We start from the raw sequence: 17,707 nt of genomic DNA, 5'->3' as shown, positions 1-17,707 counted from the left end.
TTGCACACATTTGCAGATACTGCTAAGTGACTTTCTATTATACTTTTTATTCTAAAAATTTTTTTTTGTAAATGCGGCACAGTATTTCCCTGAATAAATTATAAAGAGATAATATTCCACAAAGTTTTCTGTACAAGCGTTTCTCGTGTGAGCGTCGTCAGAGTGAAATAAATATTCAGGGTCTTATTAAGTATGCAAATGTACGCATATTTAATTAGATGAAGCCTGTAATGAGTTTAACAATCTAAAAAAAATCCAATACAAAAAAATGCTTGTAAGAGCATCATTCTGCAGGATTTACAAAAGTTTTCCTCGTACACGTGTGCATATGTTGATGAACGCCAGTCACCTGTAAGTTACCAGGCGTGTGCACGGCACAGCTGATTTGCATTTGGCGACGGGTACAAAACTCCATAGAAGGCAAAGCTCACAGCGCTAAAATGACTAGTAAAAGGCAAAAAGGGTTCCCAGAGGTAGAAGTGGAAGTTATTTTGACTCATGTGTACGCAAATAAAAATATATATATATCATTTAACAACATAACAACCCTTTGAAAACCCTTTGCACGTCAATTCTCCCATCCCGATGCGGTGTTGGGAAAAGTAGGAGGCTTTCATAGGAAGTCACACAGCCCACTAGGGAATATTCGACACATTGAGACATACCAGATCGGTCACTTATCGGTCACTTGGCTCACTCTAATGAAGTGTTGCACAGCATTAAAAGAAGATGCTGTGACAAGCAGACCTGCCTTATATGCCAAGTCATTGCAGCGCTTTCTCCTTTTCTAAAGTGGCATTCTTGAATAATTGGTATTTTTTTTTATATAAAATTTTATTTGTCTTAATTTATGGATTTATTTTGGCTTGCTGTATAATTTTTTTCCATATTTAATATTTCCTTAGATAGTGCCATTAATAGGAAATGACTGCTTCCTATTAGGTTTCATTGAATTTGTGTGTCATTTGTGTGTAACAGGCTATTTAAACTTGAGGGCGTAATCTGTGTATAAAAGTGCAGTAACTCATCACAAATTGTATGAACTGAAGCCGATCCATCGAGGGTTACATTAGGCAGTCACACTCAGGATCACGAGTAGGATACAAACATTTTTTCTGCGATTACTTATCTGAATGCTTGTATGAACAATATACGATAAATCCGTTCGTATCCAGCTTGATAAATAAGGCACAGTTCTCAGATACACATGAAACATCTCACCACAACACTTGGGTGTAGTTTAAACAAACATGGTTTGGGTTCTTCTTTCTATCTGTATTGTTTGGGAATATGTTTACATTACAGATAAGTGTTCATTTTGCTGCAGGAAAAGGGAGCACCATGGTGATGTGTATACAACATTATCATTGGCTGTCTAAGAATCGAATGTAGATGTGTGGCTTAAACAGTATCTGGTGCATGCTGCATGTAAATTCTGGCTCATTGGATATAGTCCGAATAGCTATTATTAGATTTCAGATGGACTGATAACCTATTCAATTCAATTCAATTCAATTCATTTTTATTTGTATAGCGCTTTTTACAAAGGTCATTGTCTCAAAGCAGCTTTACACAAACAAAAGTAAAGTGAAGTGTGTGTGTGTGCCGTCTCTGATGAGCAAGCAGGGCGACGGTGGCAAGGAAAAACTCCCTGAGATGGTGACCTAGAGGTGGAGATCATGATGATCAATATCACGAAGTTGCATCACAATATGTTTTTCATTGTGTATCTCAATGACTGTGATCAGCTCCATCATAACAAGTAGCTGAGTGGATGGTAAAATTGATTTTGTGCTTTTTCTTGGTAAATGATTTATATGTGTAGTAGTATCAATATATCATTTTGAAACCAAAGTTTTTTTTTACTTATTTAACTTATTTGTTATTTAATTATATTAACTTAAATATTGCAAGATATAAGATATAATGTGCCATGAGAAATTTTTAGTTATTATTATTATTACAGCTTGACTAATATGCAAATTTGGCTGAAAATTCTGAGAACTGATAATGTCAGCTGATATGGTGTTAAAATTAAAATTAAGCAGTCACCAGCAAGGCATTAGTGCTGTCTAGCTCCCTAGGGTGTGTCTGATGGTTGTTCACATTGGCAGATTGCAGATTCCTTGTATACATTGAAACCTGTTGAATTTTGATATATCAGTCAGTGATGCTGAGATCTCCATGGCCTTCTTTATGTAGTTCAGCCTTTTATTCACTGCTTGTAAATGCTGAAGAGTGCTCTAATGATGTGTGTGTGTGTGTGTGTGTGTGTGTGTGTGTGTGTGTGTGTGTGTGTGTGTGTGTGTGTGTTTTCCTGGCTCATGACTTCCTCTGCGTGCCTGGGCTCTGTTCTGGGTGCAGAGTAACACCATGTGCTGAATACAAAGTGTGCTACTGAGCAGAAACACAACGAGATAATGAACACGCCAAAGAGCTAAAAGGGAGCTGCTGAGTGCAAAGCAAGACACAAAAAATTAAAAAGTAAAAAAAAACAAAAGCATCTGTATTTCCTGTTATTACAACAAGGCTAAAGAAATAAGCAAAGGCTCAAACCACTCAAGCTGTATTCCCAAATCACATCAAGTTCTGTTCCCTAGTGACTGTAGGAAATGTCACACCATTAAGGCATGATAAAGGACATCATCAGAAATATCAGATCGTGTCATTTCATGTGGAAGCCTGAAGTTTATACTCCTACTTATTTGTGCTACATGTCGTGTTGTGTCCTGTGTGTGTGTATTCTCTGTGTAAGTAGGTAAGCTGAAACAAGATAGAATTCCAGTGCGTTTGTTGCACATGGTCAGTAATTTTGGATCTGGAGTAGGCCACTAATTCAGTGTATTTGAATGTTCATGAAGCACATAGTTGTCACTGTGGATAATTAAAAAAATACTGTCACTTGCACTACATTTGAGAGGAGGCTGTCTGGATAGGTGGCATTCTTGGGCAGTGCTTGTGTGATAAAGCATGAACAAATTTAGGTGCTGATAACACATGAATGTAAACATTCACCTACGCACCTTTTACCATCACGCCACAGTCGTCTCTAAAAGAGTTGTCCTACATTGTATACCAGGAAAACCACCTGATGTATTTTGTAAGTAGTGTTTGGGTTTGTACTATGGGCTGACCCTGTTTCATGACCAGTGTGAGTAACGCAACCTTTAATTATTACCACTGACACTTGTTAAAGGGTTAATAATTCAGTAGCCTGGGCACCTGGGACAAGCAGCTTTTATGTTTGTGTTCTTAGTTTTTGGGTTATTAGTACAACTCAGGAAGAGAAGAAATCCCACAACCTGCTTCACTACACACATCAGCTGAGATGTGATCTGGTTGACGGTAGAATGTTTTTTTACTAGGCGGTTTAATTAATGTGGATGAAAGACAGATGATCTTTTCAGAATCTGGAACAATAAAGTGCAAAGCAAAATAGTCTCCTAACTTTCCTGCTAGCACAACAGTCACCTGACGTATAAACAAAAATGCTAGCCTGAATTGACTAGTATCTTTTTTACTTCAGCAACAACTTGTTGAACAGAATAATGATTGTATACCTGTTTTTCCCCTCAGTCTGTGCTAATGTAACATTTTAACTTGCTCACTAGCTTTGCTATACGTTATAACATTGTTAGCTGCCACATTTTAGCCCAGTCAGTTTAAAAAAACAGAGCAATCTAAACAAGGAACTGGGCAGCACATGGAAGATTTCACTTGTCATGTGGGCTAGCTAATATATTTATCATTATCATCATTATATATTTATCCACCCTTGTTGCTAGCAGCCTATAAAGATTAATATACCACAATAAGGCTAATATATATATCTAAATAGGTGTAATCAGTACCTGGTCCATGGAGTATAGGAAATTGATATTTTCCAATATTGGCACATGCCAGGTTGAAAGTTCTTGGTGAGCTCAGAAAGCCATTTTGGAGAATTTATTCGAAAGATTCCATTTCCTTTGCATTCTCATTTTCTGTATTTTATTTATCTACTTATCTTGTTCTCTTGTCCAGTTCTTTGATTCACTATTATTAGCCATAAGTAGTTATTTCTACTGTAGTGTCTCAATAATAGACCAACCAGTTCATTCTGGTTATTGTCTCCGGTCAGCTGACAGTTTTATGCCAAATAATGATGGCAAAGAACCTCTGGTAAGCTGAAGCTAATCAAAATCAGGAAAGAAGGAACACTTCCTGAAGAACTGTAATCTACTTAAGGCTCTTAAGGTTTAATATAGATTGAATTTATAGTTGGCGCTTTTTGCGTAGCTGCTCTCTGAAACGGAAAAAGGCTTAAACGTTGGCAAGACCCGAAGCGATACGCAAAGTGCCATTACTGTAAGCAGTGTGTCACTTCAGCTAAACAAAAAAGATGGCCAGGGTTGCTTTGCCCCCTTCCATTGACAGGAAGTCTGTCTTGATTTTCTTTTCATGTTCTTGCCAAATCCCAATGAGAAATGTAGAGAACTCAGCGTGTGTTTTCATTTCATTTTGAGAGCAAATTTCCCTCAGGCTTTACCACCTGAAAGCATTTCCTCTGTGGATACCCTGAGGTAATGCAGGTGCTTTATGCAAAACCTTTAGAATTGTATTTGCCGTTGTATCCACGCTGCATTGTTTTGCATTGATGGAATGATAATTTACAAAGAAGTACTATTTTTGGTTCTTAAAAGGGCCCATTATTGATCCCTGAGGGATTTGTGGGAGGGATACAGGAAGGGATTTGCCTTTCGTATCTACACTCCGTCTAACCATGCTGCCTTGAACAATATCACAATAGAGAACTGTGCGTCAGTGGGCCATGTTAGCTGAAGCTTTAAGTCGCATATGATGCCGGTAGCAAAGGTCAGTCAGAGTGGCTGCAGTCTGGGAGTCATGTTTCTGTTTCAGGGAGAAAAACATTGCCTGCGTGCCTAAGAAGGGCTAGCTTAAAGTTTGGCAAGTCTTATCTTGTTATGCTCGCGAAGGTGGTTGTTGCTGTAACGACCTTTCAACCTGGTAACATGACCTCATTCTATCAAAAATAATTTGACGTTGTGTTCGGTTACGTGTGTACTTTTCTCTTTGTGGGCCCTGTTTATTTTTGCATTTAGGCTGGATAAGAAAGAGATTACGTGTAAGTTCTTGAAAAGAAACTGATCATGTTCCAAAGAATTGTGACATGAGTATGTTAAGATCTGACTAAGTGTTTTTATGAAATATTGTAAGTAATATCAGGTGGTAGTGGTAGAACTGTATGTGGTCTTGAATAAATAACTACAACTACTCAACAACAGTTGAGCAATACGTCAAAAATGATAACGTACCATAGTTTAAAATGTTCTCAATATGCAGTAGGCATCAGAATATAAAAAAGGCATAAAACATGAAAATGTAGAGGTTTAACTATCTGTCATTTCGAAGTTTACGAAAATAAACTTATTTAACAAGCACAAAGAGCAGATGCCATAATTGGCCTTTATTGGTCAATCACCTGCTGCCTGCAATGCAGAGACCTTTCCTTCTTGCCAACTGCAAGTGTTTGGCTACATTTCAGCTATTTGCTAACTCTTCAGGCATTGCATATAAGGCTTCATGATTTTCAATGAATTGTGATGAGATCACTATTCTCACTTGTGTTTCTTTACCAGGTTTTTTTTAAAGAATATGTATATTTATTACATTCTTACATTGCTTTAACAGAGTGTGGTAGCTATGTATGTTTTCCTAGCGGATGAATGCTATTCACTGAACTGCTATTCAGTATAAAGCTTTAATCAGTTAAGGGTTCAGAAAGCACTATGTGTCCTTCTAAAGTTAAAAGCAAGTCAGCATTCTTAATGGTCTGGTTAAATACTTAGTCACGATAATGTTTCTGTTCAACTCCTAGCCACTTGTAGCTGAAAACTGGTCTTGATAAACATGCATAACGCAGTTTTTTATGCATCTTTTGTTTATTAGGGAATTTAATATTCGATACTTAATATTAAACAATAGTGTAGGACAAATTACTTCTCACTGCAAGTGGGCATTTGGGTCATTTTAAAATTCACTCAGCTTTTTCGCACTGTTTCTCCTGTGTTTCTTCTGTAGGCTCGCTGCATTTCAGGTCTGCGTATGAAGTCATGTGGTACAGCATCTAGTCAGTGGTCACAGCAAAAAGTGGTGCTCTGTTTTATGCAGTGCAAATGTTGCAGACTCGACACTTTGAGAAACGATTTCTTATGCAACCCCAATTGCACTTATCTGTGGTAAAAGATGTTATTCATGTGACTTTGTATGAATAGGATCCTCATTTTTATTCAACATGTGTCAAATATGAGGTGATGCAACATTATACTTGTCATGGTGGTAACTCCATTATACTCTACCTTGCTTAGATTTATTAATGATTATTATTATTATGTTTATGCTTTTGCATGTTCTTTAAAACTTTAACTAGGTAGTGGTATAGCTTTGGCCTGGAGTTAGGGGCCCTGACTGGACATGGTGGTCAGTCATATGTCCAGACCAAGCAATCGGACTACAGTTCTCGCCCAAATCGACACACAGCTCCAGTTCTGGAAGGATTTACATTTCGTTGCGTGGTTCTGAACTTCATTATGTGATGAAGTTGCACTACTTAAACAAGTAGTGTATGAAGAGTATAGATAAATAACAATAACAAGTACCCCCAGTGCACTTTCTTTCCTCATGTTTCATTATGATCTCAGAAACATGCAGTCAACCGTTAGCGATTACTTATCAGACCTGGTGCGAGATGTGGGAACTGTTTTGTACTTAGTTCCACTGAAAAGAGGTCACACAGAGTGTATGAATGTGAGGGGTTCTATACACGAAGCCTTTTAAAAATAGTCCTGATCTGGAAACGGATTTGTCCCAATGGAGATCCTCTTGTGATGGGATTGAGTTAATAATAGGATCAGTGTTTATTCCTGCGAATTGAGCAGAAACAGCTGGCGATGATGGGAGCTTTCTGATGCTCCTCAGAAAGGATGTCCAGGTGTTGGACACACAATGTTTGGCCTCCCATTTCCTCTTGTAACTGATTTTGTAGGCCTGGAGGGAGGCACTATTTTCTGTTCTCTCTAAGGGTGAATTGGGATGATACATTCACAGCGTACAGTTTAATTCAGTTTTATTTGTATAGCTCTTTTAGCAATAGAGATTGAAAGAAAACAAAACAGAATGAGCAATAACGGGTTAGGCAAACCGAGAGGCAGCTTGCACAGGACCTCCATAAACTCTTGGACTTTGCCACCCCAGCCTCTGGTGGAAGCAAGGATGAACAGAGACAAAAGGAAGAAAAAGTGACAGCAAGCTAGAATGAATCAGCTTCCCTTTTATCTACATCCAGCTTATAGGAGAACTCTGTGTTATTCTTTTTCCTCTGGAACATCGGCAAGATGCTTCTCCTTCCTTGATAACTCACAGTGAGACATTTACTAGACCAACAAAATGACCAACAGGTTTTTCACAAAATTTAAATACCTACTGAATAAGCCAGAGGTGACAGTGGCAAGTAAAAACTCCCCGAGACAACATGAGGAAGAAACCTTGAGAGGAACCAGACTGAAAAGGGAACCCAACCTCTTCTGTAATAAGTCATTACAGTATATAGATGTAGAAGTAAGTGTGTTGAAAGGATGTTCAGTATGAGCAGACTGTGAATAAGAGTTCTGGGTCGAGCACAGGACAGTCTTGATGATTACAACAGCAGTTCTGCAAACCTACAGTGTCCAGGTGAGATTATCCCCTGAACCAAGGGTGAGACATGGGTTTAAACTGATTTTTGGGAAATGTACGTCTTTAGAGTATCCATGTAAGATCATGTAGAACAGCAGAAATTGAGTTACAAGTTCAGAAAGCTCAGAGTTGAAGAAGTATTAGGATTACCCATTGAAATCTGGCAAGAATACACACTACGGTGGGGTTAAATCACTTAATAGGATTGTTTTGTATGTTTCAGTAATTACCGTGATTGCAAGGAAGGCAAGAAAGAGAAAAAAATTGTGGATAAATGTGAATACTTTCGTCTAACATGACTGATATGTTGATTGGGCCACCTGACAAAAAAGTTGAATAACCCCACAGTAGAGGTTTTCATAATATTTTGCTTGTCTTGTTTTAATGCCAAGAATATGGTGATTAAAAATTGTACAGTGCGCCATTTTTCAGATTCTTCATGCTTCGAGACAAGCTGCTGGTTATTTGGAGTGTGTTGTAGTGCTTTGATATCTTGTCCTTTATGTTCTGTCTTGAGAAATGTGTCTGGACCACATTTTCTGGGAGTCGTGTCTGTCTAGTCTGCCTCTCATCATCATTGTCAAAACAGACTGGCTAGAGCTGATGGATGCAGCTGAATTGCTTCCCCCTGTCCTCCCTGAGCAGGATGCACTCTTAAAGCCTCATGCTCGCTAAGTCGTTGTGCACATGCGGAAGTTTTTAGCTGTTGTCAGAGAAGAAGCTCTAATGAGCAAAACAGCTGGATTTATGTGTGTGTGGGAGAGTCATTAGCTAGTTCGACATGTGCATTATGGCCTGACTCAGGTTGGTGTTCCTCTGAACTACACTGAACCAGGATGTCTTTATAAGTAGTATAAACTAGTCTGACTCAACTACAGTGTGAAATGGTTCTCCGTTACGCATCCATATCCGAGTTTCTCTCCTTTAAAAAAACTGCCAAGCTTTCTGAAGCCGACAAGATGCGGTTCAATCAAACGATGCTGCAGTTAAACGCCAGTAGCTTTTACTTCTTCGGTGATTATTGGCCAAAAAACCATTCATGATCTTGAATACAAGTCGTTTTGGGGAAGAGGAAGAGGAAGCATGACAAAACTAAGTGTAATAGTTGTAAAACGTTTGTTTGAGAGTCAACAGAGTGGTCAGACTGTATGACGGTGTAAGTAAATTTCTTAAACAATCCAAAATTTCCCATTTTCTATGATGAGTGGTGAATAAGAGCTTGAGACATTATGGGATTGCAAAGACCAAGAGCCTGACTTGATCTGGTTTCAATGATAGGCAAGTGTTTCTTCAATAAATACGGGTCTTATTGTCAAAAACAGAAAAAATCATGGGTGACACATTAGTTGTAGTAGTATCTTTGAGGACTTGAGGACTTTGCACACGTTAACATATAATATACATACAAACGTTCAGGACGTTGATGACTTTACCCAAGTTTTCAGAACTTTACACATGGTTTTGGGACTTTACACATGCCTGCAGAACTTCACACATGGACTTAGGACCTTACAAATGCCTAAAAGACTTTACACAAGTTTTCACAACTTTACACATCTTTGAAAATCACGCTTTGTCTCTAGTGACTTTTCACGTGGTTCCGAAGTGCTGTCATGAAGTTCAAGTGCTGCACATAGCCTAAATGTTTACATGTCCAAATCTAGTTTGAATTTGTATTAGTTGGGCTAAGTTTATTTTGAGTAGGTTTGAGATAACGTTTGACGAATTATGGATGGTAACGCAATGTATCACAGTATACACATTTTATTGGATTCAACACAATGTCCATGTTCTTCATTGAGTGTGGGTTTGAACTGTGTGAATGTTCACTTTCTGTAACCCATTGGTGTTATGTGCTGCAAGTTGTACAAGTAATACCCAATGGCAAATACATTAGTGACCTTTTCGTAGTTTTTCTCTATCACTGTTTAAAAATATCTACTCGTCTGATGTTATTTCATGTAAGTGTAGAGCCAGGATTTTGGGGGGAGCTATATTTCCTTCCTAACATTACTGTCAGTCAGTGACGAGAGGAAAGACAATAAAACCTACTTTATTTGATACTTGCAGAGGAACCTAATGCAGGATCGGAGACCTCATCTATCAGGGGAGGAGAATTTTATTCATTCGGCAGATGCCTTTATCCAAAGTGAAGCGAGAATATAATCTGAAGAGTCAAAGCTCAAGAGGCTAACAAATAGGGTGTTTGGGAGTCCTGTCTTTAAACTTACGAATTTTAATCACACCTCACTAGGAAGAAGAAATGTGAGAGAGAGTAAATATGCGTGTGAGGAAGAAGTGTATGAGTGCATTTAAGTTAGTGAGTGAAAATGAGAGAGCAGGGCACATGGCCGTCTCGACAGCACACTTTGTTCTGTTAGTGTAGCATTTGTATCATACCCACAGTGGTCTAGCAGCACATATTTGCCCGCAAAGCTCGACTTTCCCATCCGTCACTCTCCGTCTGTTGACTTTTAAAGCTGAACCTATACTCGGCTTTAAACCACTGTGTTTATAGAGCTGCTAGCACATTGTCAGAGTGCCGTAACATTTCCTCTGTATTTATAGAAGCAGACGATTTCTCAGTTTTCCAGAAGGAAACGGAGCGTGTGTGTGTGTGAGTGTGTGTGTGCGCGCGCAAGTTTTTAGCCCTTTGTGAGAACCAAATGTCTCCATAATAGGAGTACGGGATTATTTATTTATTTATAAAAATCTAAAAGAGACAAAACAATTCCTTTTGAGTGATATTTTTTGGGTCAAATCATAATGTGCTGATTGCCACATGCTAGCATCAAGTCAAGCAGATGCATATGAGCCAAATGCGCATTAAAGCTGATCTAATGTCTTTCAGGACTTTACACAGGCTTTCAGGGCTTTACACAGGCTTTCAGGGCTTTACACAGGCTTTCAGGGCTTTACACAGGCTTTCGGGGCTTTACACACGCTTTCAGGGCTTTACACACGCTTTCAGGGCTTTACACAGGCTTTTGGGACTTTACACAGGCTTTCAGGACTTTACACAAGCTTTCAGGGCTTTACACAGGCTTTCAGGGCTTTACACAGGCTTTCGGGGCTTTACACAGGCTTTCAGGACTTTACACAAGCTTTCAGGGCTTTACACAGGCTTTCAGGGCTTTACACAGGCTTTCAGGACTTTACACAAGCTTTCAGGACTTTACACAGGCTTTCAGGGCTTTACACACGCTTTCAGGACTTTACACAAGCTTTCAGGACTTTACACAGGCTTTCGGGGCTTTACACAAGCTTTCAGGACTTTACACAGGCTTTCAGGACTTTACACAAGCTTTCAGGGCTTTACACAGGCTTTCAGGGCTTTACACAAGCTTTCGGGACTTTACACAGGCTTTCGGGACTTTACACAGGCTTTCGGGACTTTACACAGGCTTTCGGGACTTTACACAGGCTTTCGGGGCTTTACACAGGCTTTCGGGGCTTTACACAGGCTTTCGGGGCTTTACACAGGCTTTCAGGACTTTACACAAGCTTTCGGGGCTTTACACAAGCTTTCAGGGCTTTACACACGCTTTCAGGGCTTTACACACGCTTTCAGGGCTTTACACATGCTTTCAGGACTTTACACAGGCTTTCAGGGCTTTACACATGCTTTGAGTACTTCCCACAAACTTTAACGATTTTGCTTAATCTTGGTGGACCTTAAACCCATTACAGAACTTCACACAAGCTTTAAGAACTTTTCACATGGTTTCAGGACTTTACACAAGTTTATGGAAATTTGCACAAGTACTGAAGACTTTACACATTTTCAGAATATATATATATATTTTTTTAAACAAGCTTTCAGGGCTTTCACATGATGTTTTTTTTTGTTTTACTTACAACAGATTTTGGGACTTCAGGAAGTTCAAACAATTAAAATTTAAAGTTTTGTTATTTGTTTGATAGGGGAACAGAGAATACCAACAATAGCACTCAAACAATGCAATCTTTGTGAAGTTAATGGGATGTCCTGTTATACTGTTCTGTATATCGATGCTGTGATTGTTGCCCACTAGTAGTAGTACTCAAAATATGTAGTATGAATAGGTCATGATGTCATTCTGCCTACTAAGGTTAGGTTTTTTTTTTCTTCTTTTAGCTGTAGTTGTAGGTGTGTGCGTGTGTGTTCGCTCGCTCATATTTAGCAATGCTGTTGTAGACAAAAGACCTTGACCATGCTTTAACACCGCATGAGGTTTATGCAGTTATCACTGGTCTTTGGTGATGTGTGTGGCTTTGCTAAATGCTGTCCATGTAAATAATGTGTGCAAGTGTGAGAAGTCATGTTTCATTTCAGGTGCAAGTTATTTGCCATGACTGGGTCGGAACACAGCGTTCCAGAATAAGTCGTACCTAATTTGGTAACGCTTGTCTAATGTAGGGAGTATGCGTGTGTCTACTTTTAACATGGGCTGCGGAGTCTTAAATTATTTTCAAGTGTAAAAGGAAATGGTGAAGTATGAAGATTTGAGTGTGATGTGAAATATTGGGCTTGGTTTGGCTACGGTGTGTTAAATGCAGTTAGCTTGCATTACACCAAGGGATATTTTTTTTAGGATTTTAATGATTTTTTTCTATTTTCCATATTAGTTACAGTAATTTGGCTTTAGTTGAACTGTACTAGATTCATTGTTAGTGTTTTCTATGGTAGGTGTGCTTAACCTATATTTACGGTACTTAGCTTCTTTTATTAGCGTTTGTACAACATGTATCTTAAGCTTCATCAAGTTGCAGCTTCGTCTTTCAGATCATATGGACGTTTTAAGTAATAAGACGTATTCATTAAGTAGCTATCGGAACGAATGCGAGTAAAATACACCAGTTAATTTTACTTGACGTTGAGTGCATCTGAACTTTTACACTTTGAATTTGTGAACCTTGTAAGGATGATTCAGTGGAAACTGAATGGGTGGGTGGAGCTGTGCTCTTATTTCCCAGAAAAACAAAATGGAGGAAGTTAATTAATGCTAGTCTCTTGCAGTTGCTCAAAATGTTAGTTTTACATAATTCAAACTCACATCCCACCCAGATTAGCCATAATCACCAAAACTTTGCTTCACCCCAACAAAAAATAGAGTCGGGAAAGCCTTGTGTGACTTCCCCTTTTAGTGAAATGCTAATATAAGTAACTCACAACAAGATGTGTTACTGTACTGTTACTGCATTTCACCCATCACCTTTATTCTCATCACGACTCTTTAAAAACAATTGCAAAAGAATCATTTAAAGCTGAAAATAGCCTACACTGGACTTGATAGGATGTCATTTAGGAAGTGTATTAAAATATTTAAATGCTCTTTGGTGTAAGAGGAAGTCTGATTCTCTGCCTCCAGGAAGTTACTGAAAAAGAAAGAGATGAAAGGCCTTTCAGTGAGAGAGAAGCCTTTATTTGTCATATGTACATTACAGCACAGTGAAAAATTATTTATTTATTTATTTGCTTATCTCAGCTTGTTAGGAATGTTGGGGTCAGAGCTCCTGGGCACTTCTCAAAGGCCCAATAGTGGCAGCTTGGTGGTGCTGGGGTTTGAATCCCCAACCTACTAATCAGTAACCCAAAGCCTAAAAAATATAAACTGTACATCCTCATTCCCTGGACAAGCAATCAGATTTTGATATGTACTCATCCAAAACCTCTGTAATAAGCAAATTAGGTGCAACAAAAAGCTCCTTTATTATCATATCTTTTTCCTTTGCTGTGTTCAAATGATTACACATAGTTGACAAAGCATTAAACCAGATTAAACATTAATGAAGCAGGATTGTGATCCAGTCACATAAGCCTCCTAATAGCCAAGATGTCCATCATGTTCCGTCCTCTTTATTCTCAAGTCCTTTTTCCACCCACCCTATCAGGATAAAGAACTGCGTTGGCTCCATTTTCCACTTTCCCCAAGACTGATATTTGATCACTCAGAGCAGCAATTGAAGATAAGAGTCCGAGAAACAAAAGCTCTGACGTGTTTCAAGCTGTTTGCTGCGCAAACACAAGTTGAGATGCAGTGCCAGTGTTTCTTATTACTCAGGGAGTTTAACATTGCAACATCACAGCACTTTTCTTTCCTACCACTGTGGCGTGAACATCGCTTAAACTGTTATATTTAGGGATGTACAGAGATAAGTTTTCCATTCCAATATATGATCTGATTTGTGGGATACAAGTGTATACTTGTTTCTATACCAATGAGAAAGGAATATTTGGCCAATATTTTTTCTCTTATACAAATATTGATAATTAGGCAAGATATGTTTGGTCTCCAGCTACTTTAGCTTTGCGGTGGAGCTACGAGGCCAATGTTTGGTCTGAAACAGTTGTTTAACAGTTAAATAGATGTTTATACTTAATTTAATTGTATGCAAATTTCAGTATAATAAAGAAATATGGAAGTGTTGACATTGCTGAAAAAATCAGTAGCCTGGATTCCTTGGGCAAGATGATTTCATGTCCATGCTATTTGTTGTTGTTGTTGTTTTTTTGTTTTTTTTTCCCCCACCCCTTTGGTAGGTTCCTGATGAACAACAACCAGAAAAGGGGGAAAAAAAACCTCTATTCATTGATTTTTGCAAAACAAAAGCTATAATTTTTGGTATGTATGTGCTTCACAGTGATACGATGCACCTCAAAGCTGTTAACTATTCCAAATCTCATCGCATGCTACACTACAAACATCACCCAGGAAGTGATCAGACTTCCAGTCGAATGTTTTTTACTAGGTGGATTCATTACACAGTCTGTTCGGAATCAGGATATTCGGGTATGTGGAAATACTGACTAAAATGAGCAATATGAAGAGCCTCTCAAAGTCGTCCTACAACTCTCCAGCTAGAACCTTCAAAATGTTCACCACTGATTTGCTACATTAGATATATCCAGATATATCCAGCATTACACCACTGATTTGCTACAACTTCTTTTAAAGATGTTAATGATCATATGCTCTTTTGTCACTCTTAACTTGTAACTAGCTAACTAGCTCGCCATACGTTCTGACGTTACGTTAGCTGCAGCGTTTTAGCTTAGCTAATGAATTTATCATTTGTCCAGTCCTGCGTGATTAAAGCTCCTTGTTTCTGATAACCATCTGTATTTATGCTTGTTTGAGTGTATGGTATTTGATAATATTTATTATATTTAAGCAGACTTGAGCCATTTTGAGAGAATGCGAGAGACTTAACGCAATATTTATTTAATTATTTAGTGAACGTTTTCGGGCTTATTTGAGTGTTTTTGAGATTTTGGAGACTTCTTGAGTGCGTTTCAGAGGATTCGAGTGTTTTTGATGGTATTCCGCATATTCAGGCTTAGATCTGAGCAATATGACAATATAATATTGATATTGTGATAACTGATGTCACAGTACGCTTTTTTGAGATTTGTGCAAAGTTAATTTTTTTTTTATAATTGCAAACTGACTGGAAAGAGCTGATGTAAATATTTTGTATTTCATCTTTACAATTATAGAATATATTATTGTTAATTTTTTTATGCACAAATGTTTTATTTTATAAATCAAAAATAAAAATGCATTTATTATAAATTTGTTCATTATTTATAATATTTAAAATGTATAAATGTGCTTATTATTAAGTGTAGTTGGTTCTATTTGACAATCTTCTGATGTTTTCAGGCATTTTTGACTATATTTATCATTCGCAGTTGGATTTGACTTGAGTATTTGTCTGTGTTTGAAAGGGGTTGGAGGATTTGAACATATTTAAACAGGCGCTACGGTTATCCGGGTGCCATCTCTACTTTTCTGGCTCCACATGCCTTTTGTCCTTGATCAACTCGTTTCTGTTTACCGAGCACTTTCCTTCCTGCTTATTTATGAAAATCACCCTGAAAATAGCCACAGCCTAAGAATAGCCACGCACAGTGATCCTGGAGAGATTGTACAGTCGGGTGATAAACACGTCCCGCTTGAGTGCATGTGTCCAGTCCCTCGAGAAAAAAAAAAGTGGCCATCCAAAAACAGGAAATGACTCGGCACCCGCGTGTAATCTTTCAACTAAACAGACATTTCCTGCCCTACTCGTTTTCTGACTCCTTCTATCCCACTATCCCTCTCTCTCCCCCCCGTCTCTCCCTCCCCCCCCCTCTCTCTCTCTCTCGCTCTCTCTCTCTGTGTCTGTGTCTCTCTCTCTTCTCTAAGTGGGATTGTATTGGAGAGTCATGTTGCTCACTTTGCGAGTTCTTCATCAGGTGTGTTGACTTTCTGCACATGTCTATGGTGAGTCTCTTTTTGTTATCGTCGAGCTTAGTGTCTGTTCTGTACATTTGAAAACCTCAATTCCAATCCGGGAACAGTCTGCTTGCTGAATTTGCGTGAACGTTTTAATACCCTGAAATAAACTTCTACGTCACGTCACGCATGTCAAAAAAGAATGCTGGAGGGAATAAACGGAGCATGATGATGATGATGATGGTGGTGGTGGTGTGCGTGTGCGTGTGTGTTTGCGTGTGTGCGTGTGTGTTTATAAAATGTTTTTACATGGGTTAATCACCAAAATGCATGACCAGACCTGTACAGGAATGCATCAACATCACCTATTGTCATCTTCCACTATGAGCGTTGCATTACAGTTGTTCAGCTGGATTAGTGCTTGACTCAAGTTCATAGAAGTCACAATAAACATTTGAAATATCAATAAGAACCATTATGCCATTTGTTTTATCCTCATTTTCTTCACTTTTGTACATCGTTAGGAGTTAGTGGGAGAAGGGGGACATTTTAGTTATCTGAATGTCTAAATAAAGTGCGGTGTTGCCGTGTAACAGTATAATAAAATATTCTATTCTGCAGAAATAAATTGATTGCATTTTTAATCTTGATGACTTTTGGCTTTTTCAAGCAATTCATTAACTTCAAACTGACCTCGGTGAGCTTAGTAAGTTTTCAGAAAGGGTTTTTATTTTAAATCCTCTACAGTCTTGAAATCTAACCAAGGAAAACATATCAGTGAATCGAGAAATGCTTACTATTACATATTTAGTGAATTTAGAAATAATATTTTTTTTGTCTGCAAGTGTAACAGGTTTATCCTCCAAAAGCATTCATTTAGGAGTCTCATTAGGATCTGAAAGCAAGCAGTTCCACAAAGATTTAGCTTTCCTTCTTGCTATTCTGTATCATTTTGTTTGGTCTGTAGCAGTAGTAATGATTAAACTGTAATAAAACATAAGAAGCTCCAGATGTTTGCAAACTTTTGTGCAATGAGTCTTTCGCTTTAGAGAGTTTGGTACTTTTTGTACCAGTTTGGTACACTTTGTAATCAACCACAGAGCTTTTTCCTCCATCTCTTCAGCAGACACACAAGATTATCTTGTTTACTCGCCACAAAGTGCTTCGAACAAAACTCTCATAACTTTTCTGTGAGGTTTTTAACCTAGTTGTTTCAGAAAGCCACAAAAGATTGTTTTCCTGCTGGAAACATATGCCCAGAGGTTTAGACAGCCAATCAGATTGCAGTGTAAAACATTGTGAAGGTTGTGGTCAGAAAAGTGTACAGAAGATGTCAGCACTCTGTATATCATGGGCAGTGTGTCTAAAGCTGAGACTAATAAATTAATATATTTAAATTATTTCTATTGCTATGACACATTAGAATAAAATACATTTTTATTAAGTACAATATAAAAAAGCTTTCCTGTTTGTTGTGAAGTGATGATAAATAAAATGCAGTAAAAATAGAGATGGCCTGAATACAATGCTCATGATCTGTATCAAACTGATATCAGCAAAATGTGATAAGAGATATGTAATAGAAAAAATATATAATATAAGAGAAAAAATTAGATCTGATCCTCTAACAAATAGAAATGATTAGAACTGGATTTGGAAAGAAGTTTTGTTTGGAGCTTTACATGTAAAGAGAGACTTACTTGTATATTTTTAGTTAGGATTTTTTTAGGATTGATTTATATTATATTTATGCTTTATTATATTTATGTTTG

At 38.0% G+C, this 17,707-nt stretch overlaps 1 protein-coding gene across 7 annotated transcripts in view; it reads left to right on the top strand.

Annotated features, from left to right (window-relative positions):
- The window catches only part of itprid2 (ITPR interacting domain containing 2), a 67,558-nt gene that overhangs the window by 10,809 nt on the left and 39,042 nt on the right, over positions 1-17,707 (top strand). Inside the window, exon 1 of one of the 7 annotated variants that reach the window (XM_026913196.3) lies at positions 15,863-15,983. The exons of the other annotated variants lie outside the window; for them this stretch is intronic. The gene's annotated coding sequence lies outside the window, so the exon portion shown is untranslated. Of the gene's footprint in view, positions 1-15,862; positions 15,984-17,707 lie in introns of those variants that run through there. 7 annotated transcript variants of the gene reach the window in all.

This window comes from Pangasianodon hypophthalmus, chromosome 5 (genome assembly GCF_027358585.1).
Source record: "Pangasianodon hypophthalmus isolate fPanHyp1 chromosome 5, fPanHyp1.pri, whole genome shotgun sequence".
NCBI lineage: Eukaryota > Metazoa > Chordata > Actinopteri > Siluriformes > Pangasiidae > Pangasianodon > Pangasianodon hypophthalmus.
The sequence above is the reverse complement of the archived record's forward strand: the minus strand, read 5'-3'. Positions and strand labels throughout refer to the sequence as shown.